Source organism: Equus asinus, chromosome 21 (genome assembly GCF_041296235.1).
Source record: "Equus asinus isolate D_3611 breed Donkey chromosome 21, EquAss-T2T_v2, whole genome shotgun sequence".
Classification (NCBI taxonomy): domain Eukaryota; kingdom Metazoa; phylum Chordata; class Mammalia; order Perissodactyla; family Equidae; genus Equus; species Equus asinus.
The window spans coordinates 90,690,844-90,711,778 of NC_091810.1; the positions used below are offsets into that span (position 1 = coordinate 90,690,844).

The 20,935-nt window shown below is 38.5% G+C and overlaps 1 long non-coding RNA gene across 2 annotated transcripts in view; it reads left to right on the plus strand.

Annotated features, from left to right (window-relative positions):
- LOC139041461 (uncharacterized) overlaps window positions 1–20,935 on the plus strand; it is a 95,639-nt gene that overhangs the window by 22,408 nt on the left and 52,296 nt on the right. The window contains exon 3 of one of the 2 annotated variants that reach the window (XR_011496647.1): window positions 14,280–15,411. The exons of the other annotated variant lie outside the window; for it this stretch is intronic. This is a non-coding gene — a long non-coding RNA (uncharacterized lncRNA). Of the gene's footprint in view, window positions 1–14,279; window positions 15,412–20,935 lie in introns of those variants that run through there. 2 annotated transcript variants of the gene reach the window in all.

Genomic DNA, 20,935 nt, shown 5'->3' on the forward strand with positions numbered 1-20,935 from the left:
TATCAGAAATAAATGTCCCATCTCTGAAATCATAAACATTGCACACTCCGACAACAAGCTCCTTCCTTCTACCTCGCTCACTGTCTTCTTTTACATTATTTCTGCTTTTCAATTTCATTCAGACAAAACTGTCTGTTGCCACCTGCTCCTTTGCTGTCACATAGCTTTCAGTCTAGCAAGTGACAAGGATGGAAACCGTCACAGTGCAGTGTGAGTCAGTCCGTGATGAGCCAGCACTTTCTCAGATCCTGTGCGTTCCATCCACTTAATATCTCTCGAATTTATCCACTTATTTTCCATCCCTACTACATGTGTTTAATACTTGATCACAGTCGTCTCTTGCCTGGGCGACTCTGACATTTCCTGAGTGACTCTTCCTCACTCGTGGATTATATGTGTTCAGTCCATTCCTCATGAGGCAGCCTGAGTGATTTTTCTAAAGTGAGCATTTTATATTCCTTCCTGGTTTAAAATATTTCAGTGGCCATCCTATTGACGTTGGAGTAAAGAACAAATGCTTTAACATGATTTATAAGGCCCCTGGGATATTTCCTCTGCTGTTGTCTCTCTGTACTCTCACCTTATTTCCTGACATGAAATCTACAACACAGCCTTGCCTCATTGTTTTGGGCAAATTATGCTGCTTCACACTCAGCAACTTGGCACATGTCATTTTTCTGATGTGAACACACTCTTATACTCAGTCCTCCCAACTTCTAATTAATTTCTGTTTCTTTGGTGCCTGGCTTTTTACCTGTTGGTGAGGAGAATGATTTTCTGTTGTTTTTTACTGTATTTTTCAGCAAGGTAGGCTGCCAGGTACATACACAACCTAAATTCTACATGGATTTGTTTCTTGAAATAAAATGTACTATGAATTAATAGTGTCCATGCCTTTAAATAAAAGGTGCTATGATTAGTAAGAGGCATTAGGTTCACTGTCTAAATTTATTCTTTCCTTTCTGTTGCTTTCACTCCATTCATGGCCAAGTGAGGAAACTAAACTGTGTGGACTAAATGTGTGGACTAAACTGTAGGATTCACAGAGCTGGCCCATGACGAAGTATTTCCTCCCTGCCACGTGGATCTCAGCTGGCTCTGAATGTGCTCATCAGATATGCTCTACCCTCAGGCGTAGATCTCAGAGAACTGGACTGTGATACCATCTATAATGGTTCTCAAAAGTTCAAAAAAGAAAACGTGATAAAAGAACAGAGGTCCTAACTATGAAAGGAACATGCCATCCTCTTGGGTACAGTATGGCTTGAAGGTATTGCAAGCCAAGGGCTGTAAGAGAATTTGAAACATGTGTGCCTGGTAGACTGTCCATAAATCAGATCTTCATATGAAATCAAAGAATAACTGAATTTACTTTAAAGACAGGTTTCTTTAGTTTTACCTTCAAAACAGAAGAAGTGTGAAGCAGTGTGGGTGTGAAAGAATTATAAAGGAAAACAAGCTTGTTAAACTGGAAGAAGAGAGAGAATTCCTTAGGAGAATGTTTGAGATCTTAGAGAACACGGTGGACAGAAATGAAAGAGAAAAAGAAATGAACTAGAGTCTAGCTGCTTTTGAAGAGAAAATTTCAAAAGAAAGATGTTTTAGGCATTGCTAGAGCCAAGAGAGTAATTAATACCCAAAGAAAAATGAAGAGAGTCGGGTGGAGTGATTCGTCCAGAGGGATCTCAGATCCAGTAAAGTGTCTGGAGCCACATTGTTAATGCGCAGAGTCTGTAATGAGAGCAATTGGTGAACAACCCCTTGCAGACTGAGGCAGCTTTGCAAAGTGGTGACATAGACGATGGACATATTTAAGGGGCAAAAAATAGGAATATTAAAAATGTATTAAAATATCATTAGGAGAGTTTAACATAGCACAATTACTGTGGTTGGAGATGCAGGAATTACCTGTGCCTCAAGGGAACATGCAACATAAATTTTAAAGATGAAACTTTAAGGGAAGTGATAAACGCTGAATATGGAACATGAGCTATACTGAAATGGGTCCTGGCAGGACCACGATAGACTGAACGGTTGTTTGGATTCCTCGTTAGCCTGATTAGAACACACCTCCTGTGCTATTTCTTTTTTTTTTTTTTTTTAAGATTGGCACCTGAGCTAACAACTGTTGCCAATCTTTTTTTTTTTTTTTTCCTGCTTTTTTCTCCCCAAATCCCCCCGGTATATATAGTTGTATATTTCAGTTGTGGGTTCTTCTAGTTGTAGCATGTGGGACGCCGCCTCAGCATGGCCTGATGAGCAGTGCCATGTCCGCGCCCAGGATCCAAACCGGCAAAACCCTGGGCCGCCTAAGAGGAGCGCGTGAACTTAACCACTCGGCCATGGGGCCGGCCACCACCTGTGCTATTTACAACTCAGGCAAGTAAAGGTTGGCAAGATTATTTATGAAAAGCGGAAATGTTTTGCTCACTTAGAAGTGACTGAATTTATATTTCTTAGTAAGAGTGAATTCAAAAGAAAAAAAAATCTAAAGAATATGTCTGAAAATAAATGTGCGAGCCTGAAAGCAAAAGCAAAGTTAAAGGTGAGGGGGTGTATTGCCCCCTAACACCAGATACACAGAAGTGAAGAGGCCAACTTCATAATCAATTACAGAAGGGAGTCCATCAGAGGAAACCAACACCCTAGTTACATATCTCCTGGCTGCTAAGATGTAGTAAAGAAAGATCAGCACTTTCCCAAGCTAGAGTGGTCAAGGAACTTGTGTGTGAAGAATTCCCTCTTTCCCCAAAACATGGCAATGATATAGGAACTATAAAGGGAGAAAACAGAGATATCCAGCTCAAAAGTAATGACTATCTCTATTAGTTTTCTGTTGCTATGGTCACAAATCAGCACAGTTTAATTGCTTAAAACAACATAAGTTTATTTTTTATTTTTCTGTATGTTAAAAGTCCAACACAAATTGGCCTGAAATCTAGGTGTCAGGAATACTGTGTTTCTTTCTGGATGTCCTAGGGGAAAATCTGTTTCCTTGCTTTTCCAGACTTCTAGAGGCTGTCTGAATTTCTTGGCTCATGATCTCTTCTTCTGGCTTCAAATCCAGCAACAGTGGGTTGAGTCCTTCTCATATCACGTCCCTCTGACCTTCTCCTCTGCCTCCCTCTTCCACTTTTAAGGACCCTTGTGATTACATTGTGACCACTCAGAAAATTTAGGATAATTTCCTGATGGTAAAGTCAGCTGATTATCAACCTTAATAATATCTGCAACTTTAACTCCCCTTTGCCATATATTATAGCATTTTAGAAAATTCCAGGGCGTAGGATGTGGACATGTTTTGTGGGCTATTATTTTGTCTGCTGTCTTAGTCAGTTCAGACTGCTATAACAATACCCTAGACTAGGTGGCTTAAACAGCAAACACTCATTTCTCATGATTCTGGAGGCTGGAAGACTGAGATCAGGGTGCTAGCATGGTTGGGTCCTTGGTGAGGGCCCTTTTCCTGATCTGTAAATGGCTTCCTTCTTAGTGTATCTTCACATGGCAAAGAGAGATCATTTCTTTCATGTCCTACTTATAATGGCACTAATACCATCATGAGGGCTCTACCCTCGTGACTTAATTACCTCCCAAAGGCCCCACCTCCAAATACCATCACATGAGGGATCAGAGCTTTGACACGAATTTCAGGGGGACATAACATTCAGTCCATAGCACCTACCACACCATCTTTATAGAATAGCAATGAAATGAAAATGAGCAGGGCTAAGTCTATGGGCCCAAAGGCAATGACAACCAGGGAGTTTGGCTTCTGAGGAACATCAAGCGCTAAACAGCCCTATTAGTCATGTTAGAAAATATTCATAATTAAAACAATTTAATGAGTGGTGCTAGGACGCCTGGATATTTGTATAGGAAACAAAATAAAGTGAGATTCATTCTCTACCATATGCCAGGATACATTTCTGAAATCTAAATATAAAATATAAATCACACAAGCACTAAAGAAAAACATAGATAATGGGGAAATATTTCCAACTATGACTCAAAATGCGTGCAAACTAAAGAAAGAGATTAGTAACTTGATTTTTTTTAAAAAGGAAAAGAGAAACTTTTGTGCACTAGCTTTATGAAAGTTGAAGCAAAGCTTTCCTAATAAATTGCTCATCTCCTCCCCCAAAAGGGGCAGGGACTTTCCTGGATAACTAGAGAAGTAAAGACTAAAACCAATTGTCTAACAGAAAAACAAACAAAAGAACCTGGGGAATCTTATAAAATAATTTTTATTCTGCTGGTCTCATTTGCATGAGAGTCATCAGCTAGAGTCACAGCCCTCATCTCCTTCCCCTCTTTCTCCTTCTCCCATTCCAAGAAATCTAGCATTTCTTTGAACTTGATATGTTTCAATTGATTGGAGCTAACCCATTAAACTACTAAAAGTGGGAATTTTTAATTTATTTCAGTTACATTAGTTATGAACATCATCTTGTGCAATCATCTTTTTATGATCCTTTGGGTGACTTTGGTAAAATTCTAATTTTAAGTTTAACATATCAATCTTTTCCTTTACATTGAATATTTTGTGTATTGTGGGGGCCTGGAATTGGCCACCCCAAGATATGTCTTTTTGGCATGAGGATTATTTGGGGCTGGTTACTTTTAACAAACTTCAGACAGGAAAGCAACTGAAAAGTAGAATTTACTTACCCTTTGTTAAGAGACATTTACATTGTAAAGGAAATCTCCATCTGTAAAGGTGTCTCCCTATCTATACCAGGAAGAAGGGGGGATAACCTTATCTCTAGAAACTCTTAATCAATGCCAAAGGCAGGGACTTAAATCTGCATTTGTTTACTGTGCTTGTCTGGTAACCTCCTGTAACTGACTCCCCCCACCCCCAACATCCTCCTTTGTCTTTAGCTGGATATGATATTTAAGTTGGGGGCTTCAGCCGTTTTGGCGAGTTGCTCAGCTTCCCTGAGCCTCTCCCACGTATACATGTTATAAAGCTTTGTTTAATTTTCTCCTGTTATTCTGTCTCATGTGAATTTAATTCGTTCTCCGGCCAGAAGAACCCAGAGAGGGTAGAGGAAATGTCTTCCTCCCCTACAGTATGGTTTAAGAAGTCCTTCTTTTCCCTTAGATCAGAAGGATATGCTTCTACGTTCTCTTCTAAAAATTTAATAGCATTGCTTTTCACATTTAGCTTTTTATTCCACTTTGACAAAAAGAAGACAGAATAATCTTTAAAACACTGGGAAAATCTCAAAAAAGTAGTTCACAAACAGGATTACCCAAATAGCCATAAACATATGAAACAGTGCTAAACTTCACTAGTAATTACAGAAATACAAACTAAAATGACAATGAAATGCCTTGACACACTTTGATTGGCTATTTTTAAAGTCTGACAATTCCAAGTATCAGTGATGGTGGGAAACATGAGACATGATGATACTGATGGTGGGAGTGTCTAAGTCAGAAATACAGGCATTATTTGATAAATCAAAGATATACATACACCAAGTCCACTAGAAGAAATATATCCTAGAGAGACTCTGCATACACACCAAGATATACAGACGGTCCCTGACTTATGACAGTTTGACTTTTGATTTTTCAACTTTACGATGGTGCAAAAGCAATACTCATTCAATAGAAGCCATACTTCCAATTTTGAATGTTGATCTTTGCCTGGGCTAGCGATACGTGGTACAATAACTCTCTCATGATGCTAGGCAGTGGCAGGGAGCCACTGCTCCCAGTCAGCCACATGATCACCAGGGTAAACCACCTGTACACTTACAAGCCTTTTGTACCCAGACAACCATTCTCTTTTTCAAGTTCCTCTCTGAATAGAGAAATGATAAAAAGGTGTCACTTCTTCCAGATTCACACAGAAACACATCAAGTGTGTGGCTTAAGAGGTAGGACACAGGTGGGATTTCAGCTTCCCGTTCATGTTTGCCCTGAGTGGTCTTGAGGAGGGCAGCCCTGGGTAAAAGTTTAACCTCTTAAATGGACTTGGTCATGGAGAAGAGCTAGGATGTCATTCATGTCGCTTCCTGCCTTAAATTCCTTTGTTGCCTCCTCCTGATTGCTTAGAATGATTGTCAACTACATAGTTTGCCTTAGACTAACCTCTGCCTACATCACCCTCACCTTTTGACAGTTCCACCAAGGCTTACATCATTGTAGTCCCAGAGACCCGGTGCTCTCTGGTCTCCATGACTTTCCCACTGCAGCCTCTCTGCCTGGGAAATACTCAACCCCTTCTTAAACCAGATAATTCCAGTTCAGCCTTTGAGTTTCTGCTAAGTCTCCATATCCTGAAAGAAGCTTTCTCTGTCCAACCTACATGGATCAGGTGCCCTTTGCATGATTGCCATGAGAGCTTATTTGCCTTTATCTTGGCATTTATCGAGCTATATTGTAGCTGTTTTCTTTGAATAGACTCCTTTTAATACTGTGCCAATATCTCCAAACTCACTGTATTAGTTTCCTAGACCTATTTTAACAAAATATCAAAAAACGGGTAGCTTAAGACAGTATAAATATATTGTCTCACATTTCTGGAGGCTGTAAGTCCAAAATTAAGATATTGGCACTGTCATATTCGTGGTGAAAGCTTTAGGGAGAATCTTTCGCTCTTCTAGCTTCTGGTGTTTGCTAGCAATCCTTGGCATTCTTTGGCTTATAAATGCCTCAGTCCCACCACATGGCCATCTTCTCCTTGTCTGTCTTCACATCTTCCCTCTGTGCATGTTTGTTTCTGTGTCCCAGTTTCTCTTTTTCATAAGGACATGAGTCTTATTGGATTAGACCTAATGACATCATTTTACTTGACTACCTCCGTAAAGACTGTATTTCCAGATAAGGTCGTATTCTGAAGTTCTGAGGGTTAAGAATTTGAAGGGGTTCAGAGCAAACCTCCTCAAAATGGTGCCATTTTGGCATGCAGATTATTTTGAGCTGAAAGCCATCAAGACCCAGCAGACTTAAGAAAAACTTTTACCTCTCCCTTAACTACTGAAAGAATTTAGATAAGGGACCTGGCCCAGAAAGAGAGCTATTACCAGAGATAACTTTTTATCTTAATGACCTATTGGTATGGCAGGGCCAACTTCTCTTTACCAAACATCTGCTCTTCTTATAATCCTGTGAATTACCCTTCTCCCCTCGTGAAGCCCCAGGCCTCTATGCCATTCCTTAGCTCAGGATGACATGAGCCTTAATTGCCCTACTTGTCCCTGTTGTCTTTGTGGGGCTCCCGTACACACGTAATTAAATTTGTTCTTTTCCTGTTAATCTGTCTTACATCAGTTTAATTAATAGACCAGCCACAAGAACCTAGAAGGGTAGAGGAAACTTCTTCCTTTCCTACAACTTCAAGATATATTCTGGGGTATACAGTTTAACCCATTACACTCCCCAAACTTTGATATTTTTCCTCTACTGCAATGTGACAGGTGAAAAGTGAATCTCATCGTTTTAATTGGTGTTTCTAAGAGTAATAGTAGAACTGGGCTTAGCTTGTTTGCATTAGTTCTTTTCTCTGCTGAAGAAATCTCCCTCATTGTGTTCTTAGTTCATTTTTCCGTTTTTAGTTTTTGATAATTTATTTTTACCTCCCCATAAGACAGCATGAATTTTTGTTGTTTTTTCACAAGTATATGTCAAGTGTTTTCACAGTTCCTAACACATAATAAACAACTAATAAATACTTGATGAATGAATAAGTGAAAGTATCTTTTCAAGCATTTGTATACTGTCTTCTTTAAACCACCTGTTTATACTCCTTACTCATATTTACTAAATTATTGATCCTTTTCTTATTTATTTGTATATTTCTCTTTTTATTTTTTTAAAACAAATCATATATTTGATATAAATATTTTCCCCAGTCTTTCACTTGTCCTTTAACTGGTTTGATAATAGGTTTGGAGTTTTGGGGTCATAGAAAATATTTTTTAAAGTTGATACAATACAATCTTCCTCTTTCTCTCTTTCTTTTCCTTCTCCCTAAAGCCGCAGTACATAGTTGTATATCCTAATTATAGATCCTTCTGGTTTTTCTATGTGGGACACCACCTCAGCATGGGCTTGAAGACCGATATGTAGGTCTGCACCCAGAATCCGAACTGGGGAACCCCGGGCCACCAAAGCAGAGCATGTGAACTCAACCACTATGCCACCAGGCCAGCTCCTATCAAGTTTTTCCTTTATGGTTTTGACTTTTTTGAATCTTTATCGCAAAATTATATGTTTTCTACTTTTTATTTTTTAAAATTTTATTTGTTTATTTTTTGTGAGGAATATTGTCACTGAGCTAACATCTGTGCCAATCTTCCTCCATTTTGTATGTAGGATGCCACCACAGCATGGCTTGATGAGTGGTACGTAGGTCCACGTCTGGGGTCTGAACTGGCAAACCCTGGGCCACCAAAGCAGAGCATGTGAACTTAACCACTACACCACCAGGCTGGCTCCTCCTTTTTATTTTTTAATGGTTGTATAAATTGTGTGGTCTTCATCTTTGTATCACAGTGCTCAGTGCATAGTAGGCATTTTAGGATAATTGATGAATGAATAACTGAATGGGAATACAGAGACAGGATAGTAGCAAAGCTGAAAAACCTACCATCTGCCATGATGAGGGTGTTCTCTGTCTGAGTGATTGAAATACAAATCAAAGTAACCAAGAAAGGAGTGGGACATTCAGTTGGATCAAAGCTGGCAATAGCTTACAGATAGGAAAGAACATGATTCCTAGACATGAGAAATGCCATATGTAAGTCAGATGGACAGCAGAGTGGTGACTTTAGATAATCAATTCAGTCTGGAGCAGGAGTCTACTTATGGCTTGTGTTATAGGTCAGTAACCATCTCTGGGAATAGTATTGTGATGATATGAACATAATTCTGAAAGAACCAGCGTGCAAACAAATAAAACAGTGAGATGCTTGGGTATAGAACTTGGACAAACGTACCATGGTTGCAGAAAAGATGATGAGTTAGTTATGCAAGTAGGTACATGGGGTTCAGCAAAGCTACACGTGTAAGATGTAGAGAACAGCACTGCATACAGACCCCCAAATGGTGGTCAAGGGACTACTGGAACCTCTGTGAAGAAACTGGAAAGTGCCCTTCGAATTAAGATTATTATGAAGAAAAGAGGAAAAAAGGCGCCACAGTATTCAAAAACATTTGAGTTTTAAGCCAACAGGTTACCTGGTAGTGAATTAACCTTTAGCAAACTAATTTTTAGGGTAGGTATCCTGTCCATAATTATATAATCAGCAATTCTTTTTCTGATCTTAACATTCTAAGATTTAGGAACATGAGAAACAGCTAAAATCCAAGGGTGTTAACACCTAGGAAAATACAGCTAGTAAATAAATAGAGAAATTAAAGTTATCCTGGCTGCTAATAATGAATCCTGAAGGCATGTAGCCCTCATTGAACTCTGCTCTACACTGCGTTCCTTTGGAGGACAGGATTTAATTTCTGAGCAACAAATCTGCTGCAGCCCAAACATTTTTTTAAAAAAATGTGAGAAAGGAGGGAAATAACTTTCAAGACATTGAATCCTTTCGGAGTCGCATTTGTGATTAAATTGAGCAATTTCAGCCCACTGTTTAAAAAAAAAGACTATATAATGCAAAAATTATGCATAGAGAGAATAATAAAAGATGTGACTGGAGAGATTAAAAGTTAAACAAACCTGCAGAAATCACAGCATGACAGCAAATTCCAGATGGCTGCAAAATCCCCGGGGTCCTTGAGGAGCTCTGAAAGGGCAGGTTGCATGTCATCTAACAGATTTTCTTCCCTGTAAGCCTATAAAGGAAGAAAGGAAAGATCCCGAAAATACACAACTTCAAAGCACAGTTGTTTTGAGCTCAGTGTGGGCGCCTGGCCCAGTTCATGACCCAGTCACCCAAGAAAGCCCACACCCAAGGGATGGGAATGGTCCTAACAAGACTTTTCCCCTCCACCCTCCATGCTGTTCATTTGTTTTGCACATGTATCCAAAGACAACTCTGAAATCGGCTCTCGTATTTTCTTAACTTTTTAATAAAGGTCACAGGAAAAAGTGGGATTGGGTAATGCAGGCTTGACTTTGGGGCCTCCAAGCGAGACCAACACTCCTGATGGATGAAGAACCCTGGGAGTGTGGGAGGCTCTGCTTCTAGAAACATTTTAGTTTTGCCTTTATGGAAAAGAATTTTGCAGCGTGTTCTAGTTGAAAAGCATATAGTCCTTGGGAAGGACAGACTGGTTTTGAATCTTGGATCTGCCACTTTGCTGCTGCTATGCTCCTTAATTGTAATTTCCTTGAGCTTTTTAAAGAGGTTACTAACAATGTCTATCTTAAGAGTTTTGTGAGGATTAAATGAAACATGCCACTCATAAAACCCCTGACACATGGTAAGCACTCGATAGATATAATAGTGCAAATTTATCTCCCTTTCTATGTACCGTGTGTATATGTGCCCCCTCACACTTTGTCTCTCAAGTTTTACTCTGGTGCGAAATAGTCTCATATATACAATTGAGAATATAATGTAACATACACACAATATGCCTGGGATCCTCCATGCCCATAACACACATGGGCGTGCACACACCCACTTGCACACAAATAACTCATGCTAGTTACATTTCAAGTACCCAATAGCTACATGAAGCTAATGACTACTGGAAAGGTAGTTTTAGAGTGTTAGGGATGCAAATTTAAATTTTGCTGGGCAGCAAGTGTTCTGCTATGTTAGCTCTGAATAATATTCCTTATATCGTTACAGTAATCCCATTCTATGCTGCTAGCAAATTCACTCTCCCTCTTTCCAAGCTATGCATTTCACATTTTTTCCCTTGCCTTTTACCACTAACACTACTTGCTCCCCCTCATTCAGCTAATGACCTTGCTTAGAAATTCACAGAATTAAAGTAATCAATGTTACCTTCTTCATCTTCCCACTATCAATAAGCACACGCACATAAGCATTCTGCCTTCTCTTCAATTAAAACAGATGTGCTGCCTGTGCTGTTACTTAAGATAAACTTCACCAATTTTTCAACGAGTCCTATCTCCTCCAGCCTACTGAAGAATTCAACTCTTAACAATTATCTCCCCTCCTTCAAATGGATTTTCTTCTCTTCTGTACAGAATTATTCTCACCAGCTCTCAAAGATGCTTAATCGCATTAAGTGATAAAATAAAATACCCATGATCACATGTCTTCTTACAGCCACTGCCATATTTTTCTGTCCCCCTTCACAGAAAAACACCTTTGATACTTACTACATTTAATTTATAATAAAATTCTATCTGGTCTGATTAAATCATATATCCTGAATACAACCACTTCTCTCCTGTCTCTTCCTCTATTCCCACCTTACGGCAAGCCATCATCACCTCTCTCTCCACAATCATAACAGCTGCTTGGCCAGTCTCCGTGCTGCCACCCTGGCCCCAGAACCTCCTTTCTACACAGCTATTCATCTAACAATTTAATTCGATCATATGACTTCCCTGTTGTCAGCCATCCAAAGGCTTCCCATCACACTTGTAATAATATCCAAAATCCTGATAAAGCCCAACATAATATTACTCTTGGCTTCTTCTCCGAAATCATTTATCACTCATTGCTCCAATATCATTGGTTTATTAGCTTTTCTAGTGCACACAGCCCTGTTTTCATCTCAGGCTTGCACTTTCTGTTCTCTCTGTCTCTATTACAGATCACCCCAGGTAGGAGAAAGCATACTCTCTCACCTTCGAGAGATCTTTGTTCAGAAATCAGGAGGACTTCCCTCACCATGCAATCAAAAATAGCACCCCCTGCCTCTCTCCAATCCAGGGCTCATGTTGGTAAACATTTTCTGTAAGGGGTGAAGTAGTGAATATTTTAGTTATCACAGGCGTAGGGGAGCAAGAACTATTCCTCTACTCTCAAGGTGCCTCTGCTGAAGTAAGAATTAAATTAGCATGAAACAGAATAACAGGAGAAAATCAAATAAGTTGAATAATATGTATACATGGGAGAAACCCAGGAAAACTAACTCACCAAAATGGCTGAAGCCACCACCTTAAATACCATCTTCAGCTAAAGACAAAGGAGGATGTTGGGGATAGTGGTTTGGAACCTCAAAGGGGAGAGAGGCAATTCACATGGAGATGGAAAAGCAAATATTTGGCCAACGAATGTTTGTCATACCTTGCAAAAACAATGGCACACAGGGAGGACTTTGATCAAACGGGCCTTGCTGGGTTCCTCCCTGTCTCTCCCACGTAGTTTATGTTTTACTTCAGTTATCTTCTAGTATGGCTCCTTCCTGAGACAGGTCTTCTATATTAAGTTCATTTAGGCAGTTAGGGGGAAGGTGAAAGTTTTTGAGTCTTTGTTCTTAAAAATAATCACACCAGAGAGACACACTTTGGAGTGGCAATTTCTGATCCCCACACAGACCACATACAGTCTCTGTTGCATATTTTTTTGCTTATTTTACAATACTTTTAAAGTATAGAAAGAATTCTTACTTGGCAGGCTGTGCAAAATCAGGCCTTGGGCCCCATTCAGCTTATTGGCTATAACTTGGCCTCACCCCTGCTCCAGTCCAGTCCATTGCTTGGCTGTGACTTTCTTTATACCACTTAGCCCCCAGTATGCATATATATGTATTTATTTTCTTGGCTATTTTTTTCTCCTGGAATAGAAGCCCCATCGGGGCAGGGACTCTGTAACATTCAATGTTAGATTCCTAGCACCTGGAGCAGTGCTTGGCACACAGTAGGTGGAAGAGGAGGATAGGGTGTTAACATTTCAATTCTAGGCTTTGCTGGCTTTGACTCCTACCTGCCTAAGCAGTCTCGTTTCTTCCTCTGCCCAGAATGCTCTTGCCTTTATACTCTTTCAGTTTTGTGCTTAAATGTCATTTCCTAAATGTGGCCTTTGCCTCCTTAACCTAAAATATCCCTCCTCCCATCATCTTTACTTAAAATGTACTGCATTTTGCTTCAATAACTCTTAGAAAAATTGAGACTCTGTTATTTGCCTGACTATTTGTTTATTATGCCTCCCTTACTAATCTGAAATCTTCATGAAGGCAGAGATTATGTTGTTTTTTTCATCTTCGTATTCCTAACATCTAGAACTATGCTTGGTATCTAATAAACACTTAATATTACCCTAATAAAATCTGTGCCTCCTTATGGTTAGTCACCTAATGGTGTCATATTCAAAAGCAATGTTAAAAGTAATTAATACTATAAAGTAATTTGAGTCTTTACTGAAGTCTCTGGAAGAGGCACCATATGGGTGATTTCCTTTCATGAACACATCTGTCCCCCGAGTGCTCATCACAGTCACTCCAAATGCCACCTCTCTTCCTCTGTATCTATATCTACGTATCTCCCCATCTATCTATCCCTCTATCTACCTATATCTCCTCCATGTTATGACTTAGCTCCTCAGTAAATAGATAAATTTAATCTCTTCAAGATCATTTAAAACATCTCAATATTCCAATCATGACAAATAATCCCCCCAAAGCTTTCAGATAAATACAAAAATATCCTTATCAATCACCAGGCAAGTGGGTGTTTAAATTCTTCTAAGTACTTGTCCTTTCAAAAATGGATGAATGGATGAGTGATTGAACCATGTTCTACGTGTGACTCAGTGCACTGTAGTGGACCAGCACGGACTTCAAATCAGTCTACCTTGGCTCAAATCCCTTCTGCAGCACTTCTTACTGCTAAACATTGAAAGGCTAATTACCTCTCTACACACCATTGTTCTGGTCTGGGAAACGGCAGTGAAAGTCCTCACCACGTGTGGAGGATTGCGAGAGTTGCATGAAATGAACCGTTCTAAAATTAGCAGATTAGACTTTGAAGCATAGTAGAAACTCAACAGATATACTAATGCTTTCTCTTTACAAAGGCAAATCGTTCCCAAAAAATTGTATTTTTAGTTTTTAGTACTGGATGCTATTTCAATTTCTAGAACACTTTGTGTCAAATACCTCACATTAGCTTAAGAATGCTGTCTCAGGGGAGCTGCATTTCTGTCTCTTGAAGAGGAGGTGAGAATCAGCAGATGCTTTCAGTCACTGACCAGAAATTGTTTAGCATCTGTTTATCAAATACCAAAAAATTACGATATAAATTTTACAAAATTCCTGTGGAAAGTACTTTTTTAATTATTTGTAATGTATTCTTACACATCACCAGAGTTAGGAGACACTTTCTGAAATTTGATGAAAGAGGTAGTGTTATTATGTTCCTCATTCTTACTTTTATTGTTTAGCATCTGGAAAAAAAGATACAATGAAATTGCCAATTCATGTCCTTCCCTGCCGTTGAGAACAGCTGGGCTCCGAAAGACGACTAGCACCTCCAGCCGGCTCACTCCACAGTTCAGAGACTCCTTTGAAGCTGAGCTGAGAACTGAGAATGCTATTGATTCCACATCCGAGATGACAATTGATGGCTAATATTTTCTCTGTGGAAAAACACATCCTTAAGGAAACACACTTTGCACACCTAACAGTGAATTGTGGTATAGCAACAATAAAGCCCCATCTTATTCTCAAAATTTCAGCAACAAAAGTAGATGAAAGATGTGATGTCATAAAGTATATTTTATAATATTTGTTACAGTGATAGAAGGTGAACTACATGTTATTGTAAAAGAAAATCCAATTTACTGCCTGCTGCCTTCAATTTTGATTTGACAAATGCTCACTCTTGGGCTGGATTTCAACTCTCTTCATTTATCTTCTGGAGCATGTACTGTAATGTCTCCTCAAGACAAAGAAAACAATCCATTTAATTTACTAAGGATGCTCATGTATATTTGAGTTTGCTACGTGCAAATATATGAAAATCTATTTCTGTTAAAGATTCCTTTGACAGTGTAAAATCAATCCTGACTTTATTGTTTAGGTTTGAAACTACTGATTGCATCCTTATTTGTGTGACAAGAAGCATGCGTATCAAAACTATTTCTATTTTCCACACACGTGCATCATATAATTTAGTGATCCATATCAAATCTGTTTAAACAACTTTGTCAAGTCAAAATATTTAATTTTTCACCTTAAGTAGTTTAGTTGGATATGAAAACAAAAGTTTTCTATAGGTTTTAGTTATTTTACAATTTGCATTTAAAGCTAAAAGAAATATCATGGAGTAATAAAATGTTAGTTCTGTTTATTCATTCTTTCCTAGACAATTATTCTAGAAAATTGCCAAATATTATGTGGAGGAATATCTTGGAAACTAAGTCTCAAAGTTTTAAAATAATCACAAAGACATCTAGCTAAACTTGTCACATGAAATATATTTGTTAATTGCCACTCTCTCCAAAAGTTCCAACCAAAAGACCATAAGTGAATAAAAGGTATGTATTCTCTAACACATAGAGAACAGAACGGAAAAGAAAGCAGGTGAATTATATCAACAGTATTTTAGGAGGGTGAAAAGTGTGTGGATGAACGCTGCCTGACTTTCAGAGTAGAGAAAGCTGAAATCCAGATGCCAGGTGAGGAGAAAGCTAGTAAAACCCAATTGCATGCATAGCAAATACTCAAGAAGAGCTTAGGCATCAAAGGCAGCAGGTGCCTCCTGTAGAGTTGCCAGGTGAAAGAGAAGACACTCAGTGAAATTTGAAAATTAAATAACATTTTTTTGGCATAAATATGTCCCAAATATTGCATGGGACATACTTATTCTAGAAAAAAACTTCCACTGTTTCTCTGAAATTCAAATGTAACTAAGCATCCTCTAATTTTCTATACTAAATCACCCCATTCTGAGAGTGGGGTGAGAAGCGGTGCTGAGGTGTGTACACTGTTTAGTGGAAAGTGCTTATAAGAAGCAGGGTAATCTCTAAATATCCTTGCCCCTCCTCCCCCCATAGAGGAAAATACCCCTCCCTCAGCCCAGCAGGAAATGGGGCTTTCCTCCCTAGAGAAATTGAAACAGAGAGACTGAATTTAGGGACATGGACTCTGTATGGCAAATCAGGGTGAGTCAACATTCTGAAAACACTGGGATTAAGGAAAAGTCTAGATAATGAAGAGTGGGATCCTGTAGCATCTTTTCCCAACTCAGGCTACAGATTCTAGAAGGCAGAACTACCTTTTCCTATTCCCATCAAGCCAGAGATTAGAGACCCCTTTTAGGAACAGGCTCAAGAGAAAAGGTCCACAGATACTGATGTCTGAAGGTCATCAAACCAGAAGGTCCATCTCTCCCTGTGACCACTCCAGAGTAAAACAGATGCTGACAAGGTCAATCCATGCTCCTAGGAATTCTTATTAATTTTCAGTACGTCCTTTTTAAATAAGAAAGACTGCCAAATATTCATCTATTCATTCATTTATTCATTCAACAAATATTTGTTGAGTCAACTACTGTTCTAGACACTGAGATACCTCAGTAAACAAAAGATCAAGATGTATTTGACAAAACTTTCTGACATGAGAAGAAGAAACCAGAACAAAAGAAAATGGAGGGGACAACCTGGTGGCACAGCGGTTAAGTTTGCATGTTCTGCTTCGGCGGCCAGGGGTTTGCCTGCCTGGATCCTGGGTGCTGAAATGGCACCACTTGTCAAGCCATGCTGTGGCAGGCTTCCCACATATAAAGCAGAGGAAGATGGGCACGGATGTTAGCTCAGGGCCAGTCTTCCTCAGCAAAAAGAGGAGGATTGGCAGCAGATGTTAGCTCAGGGCTAATCTTCCTCAAAAAGAAAAAAAAAAGGAAAATAAAGAGTAAAGGAGAAAATTTATAGTCAATATACTCAGAGAAGTGAGAAGATATTTTGTCCCCAACACGAAACAGTTTATTATAAAAAAGGAACAAAAATAATAACAAAAAGCCTTTGGAAATTAAAAAAAATATATTACAGACAAAAATCATTAGAAAGATGACAATAAAGTTGAGAAAATATCACATACAGAAGAATAAAAATCAGACAAAAGAATAGGAGAGAAATGACAAGACAATTAGATAATACAGTTAGTCCAACCAACATAAGTTACAGAAAGAGAAAAAAGGAGGAAAATGGAGCTGAAGAAATTATTTAAAAATTACATAAAAAATAAAATTCCAGAACTAAAGAATGTGTTTTCACAGTGAAAGTTGTGGAAAATGTTCAACACAATAAGACACACACACACAAAGTCACATCCTACGTGAGACCGCAAAGCAATAGAGAAAAGGAATATCCCGAAAGCTTCCAAAGGGAGGGAGAAAAGTTCAGGTCCTCACATGAAGGACCCGAAGGACATTGGACTTCTCAGTAGCCATACGAGAAGCAGAAGAGCTTATAAAACTATTATTTGGTAACTGCTATGTTTATATTAGAACAGATAATGAATTGGAAGTTGTTTCTTCTGGAGTCTGGGGTATGAGTGTTATGTTTAGTACAAGGAATTGTGGTTTTTGTTTGATGCTTTTGAGTACTCTGCCATTTTAAACTATGCACAGAAAATGCTCTGGTAAAAATACAATTAAACAAAATAAAAATTCCACAGAGGGCTACGTGATCCAATTCCCCCTCTTAACAGAATAAGGCACTCCAGCAAACATCGTATAAATTGAAGCCATAGAATTCCAATCATCTTTTGGGATTGATTTGTGCGGTTTGGCTAAAACATTCGTTTAACTGTGACTTTAATTACTTGAGCAAAATAATGCTAACAAAGCAATGTAAGAAAAGCCCAAAGATTCATATAATCTCTAAAGCAGAAAGTCAATAAAACGTATTTCCTGAGGGTATACCATTTACCACACTTCTTAAATCCACTCCATGTCATCTAGTGACATAAATACTATGAGATGACATGTGTTCCTGAAACTCTTCACAGATCTAAGCTCTTTGGTTCCAAACATCACATTCCTTGGTGATAAAATTTTCTTAGTTAATCGCAGTCTTGATGGTTAAAGTGGAGGTGATTTCTAGCTCAATGATGAAAAGGTAGATAATAACAGGTCCTACCAAGGAAGTCAAGCAGGAAATTGATGAGTCTATTTAAAAAAAAAAAAACCAAGATAAAATGATAGCAAAGGAGCGAGCCAGTTTTACACTGCTTCAGTTACCCCAAAGTAGTATTTGGACAGACATATTGATCTAGGATGGACTCCAATTGACATGAGCAACAGACGGCTTTCTCTCTTTTCCATAATTGTCACTTAAATTACCTATAGAACAACAGGGCATGCTTAGAATGAGCACCTTTATTTGTACCAAATAATTCTGGTATATGTTAGAAACAATGGTACCCAATAAAATAGGTCCATGGCTAGCAGCTTCAGTAAAGCCTTAGCCAGACTCCTTATCCCCTCTCTATTTGGTCCACACACCTTTCATTCACCTTGTGAATAATACCATAATAATGAGCGTGCCTCTCTAAAACATGAGGGAAATTGCTAAAAAGCTGAGATTCCTATCATGCTTCTTACTACACAATAGAGCCAGGGTGATAACTAGTGGTGGAACCAACCCTTTGAAGGCAGGGTGTCTATATCCAAACCAGAAAGTATAGAGCGGTAGAGTTTTCTGATGCCATACAGGAGTCAAACAAGAGGAACCTAGGGAGGTTGTTCGGGGGAGGAGGAGACAACAGACGCAAGGATAGGGTGAGGCTGATCTTCAGCACATAGCATTATTTAGTTATTCAATTATATTTTAAAAACTAATAAATTGTGACTATTATGCAAACGTTCAGCATCTCTACTAGAAAATTCTTGTTACCCTGGAAATTATTCCTAGATTGTTTTATTCAGCCATTCAAAAATATTCATTGAATAAAAGTATTCATTCAAAAATACTTACGGAGCTCTCACTATGTACCAGGCATTTTATATGTGATAGGAACAAAATTGTACCGGGAGACAGCATTATCTGCTCCAGCGAAGCTTATATTCTAATGGGGAGACAAGAGGCCCAGGATAAATCAAATATATCAGTGAAATACGTATTATGCAAGATGAAGAAAAGTACAAAAACAGGAACAAAAAACCCCAGTTAGGAGAATATTTAATGATCTAATCAAGACACGTTGGTGGCTTGGACCAGGATAGAGGTGGGGGTTGGGAGGTAATAGCAGCATGGTTGCATGGTTGTAAAAAATTTTAAGAAAGCAATTTTCTAAATTAGACCACTGTATTCAAGGAAAGTGTTTTGGATGATCTCATGTTGCTCTTAAACAGTTTTTAGGATGAATTGATGTTGATGTTGAAAATTTAGCTTGTAGGTCAACATTTTGAAAGTTCTTAAATCACCACCAACAAATCTATAATTGCAGAATTTACCTAAGCTCTTTATGAATGGATCAGTTAGCCTGTCTCCACTGACCGTTCCTAACCTCTGTGTGAAGCAGTGTCTCCTAAACTTACTTGTTTGTAACGATTGGCTGTCTTGCTTTTCAATACTGGAGATTTCTGAGCCTCGCTGCAGACTCGGTGAATCAGAATCTGTGTATATGAGACAGAACAGCAGTTTTATCAAGCAGCCTGGGTCATTTACCCATGCCTGAAGGTCAACCAGCCTCTCATTTGCTAATGTGATATGAGAGAACACATCTTTATTCACTCAGCTTATACCCTTGTATATTCAGAATTCTCAGTACAAGATCAATTAGACTCTACTTTCCAGGCTTATGGTCCTCTATACACTTACTTATGATCAGGGGATCACCATAAAATGATGAGGGTCAGGCTGCAGGGCCCCTCATTCCTATGGGCGTCTTCCCAGGCCTTGTGCTTCACTTTGTGATAATCCCGAGACCACATAAACCTATGGTCTCACCAAACAGAGGGGGCCCCTTATATATATTCTTTTAGAGAATAATCTTTTGCAAACCAGAAGCCAGAGACAAGGTACACAATAATAGAAGCAAAATTACAGCCCAAGTTCTCTTCACATCCAAGATAAATCACACATTTGCAATCAATTTAAACAACTGTCGTTTCTTGATTTGAAACTACTTATTAGCATTTTATATTGGATTGTGTTAATATTTTTAGAGAAAAAGAAAATTTTTTATTTGAGGAAAAAACATTAATCATCCAAATGAACATCTACACTTAGCGTTCTTCATATTGTCCTATGGACTTACTACTACCATATATACACACACACAAATTCACAAAAAGTTTATATTTCAGATTATCAAGAGGTCATTTGAGTATAGAATAATTATGTTATGAAAATGTGAAAGAAAAAGTTTGCCAGCTTAGAAACAGATGCCTCGATGAGTTAAATACTTAATTGGTCTAATTGTTTCAAAATATTTAATATGGTCCTTCCATATGTTTTCAGATTTGTAAAGTAGCTGGTGATTTATCTTGTAAAAAGAAAGTATTGTAAAATTACTTTTCAAAATGAAAGAAGTCCTACATTGGCTCCTATTTTCTGAGTTCATCAAAGCCTGAAGAATAATTATTAATTCAATCTTTGTTGTCACCTTGAGATACCTACAGACGAGCCCTCATCAGGAAGGAGAGGAAGCACACACAAAGTGCTGGCAGATTATTGAGAATGCAATTTTTCTGGTATAGAAGATATGGTTCTAGAAAACTAGGAGTTCCTTAAGGGCAATAACAGATGTTTCTGGAACTCTCATAAACAGCACAGTGACTGCAATGAATGCAGAGTTAGCATTCAAAGAATGTTTGATGATGAATAAATAAATCAATGAATTCAGATCCATGTTCTTGACTGAAAACTAAGGCGATTTCATCACCATGTGCTTGAATAAAGAGATGTTTAATTACAAACTTGATCACGACTGCTGCTTCAATAGTTTTTAGACTCTAAATACAATAACCAGATCCATTTATCACCAGACCACTAGTCATGATGCAGCATGATTTGTTCAGGATTGAGACCTAATGGCTTCTTCCAGGCTAGACCTTCAGATTCAAACATAATCTATTTACAGGCATCAGGCT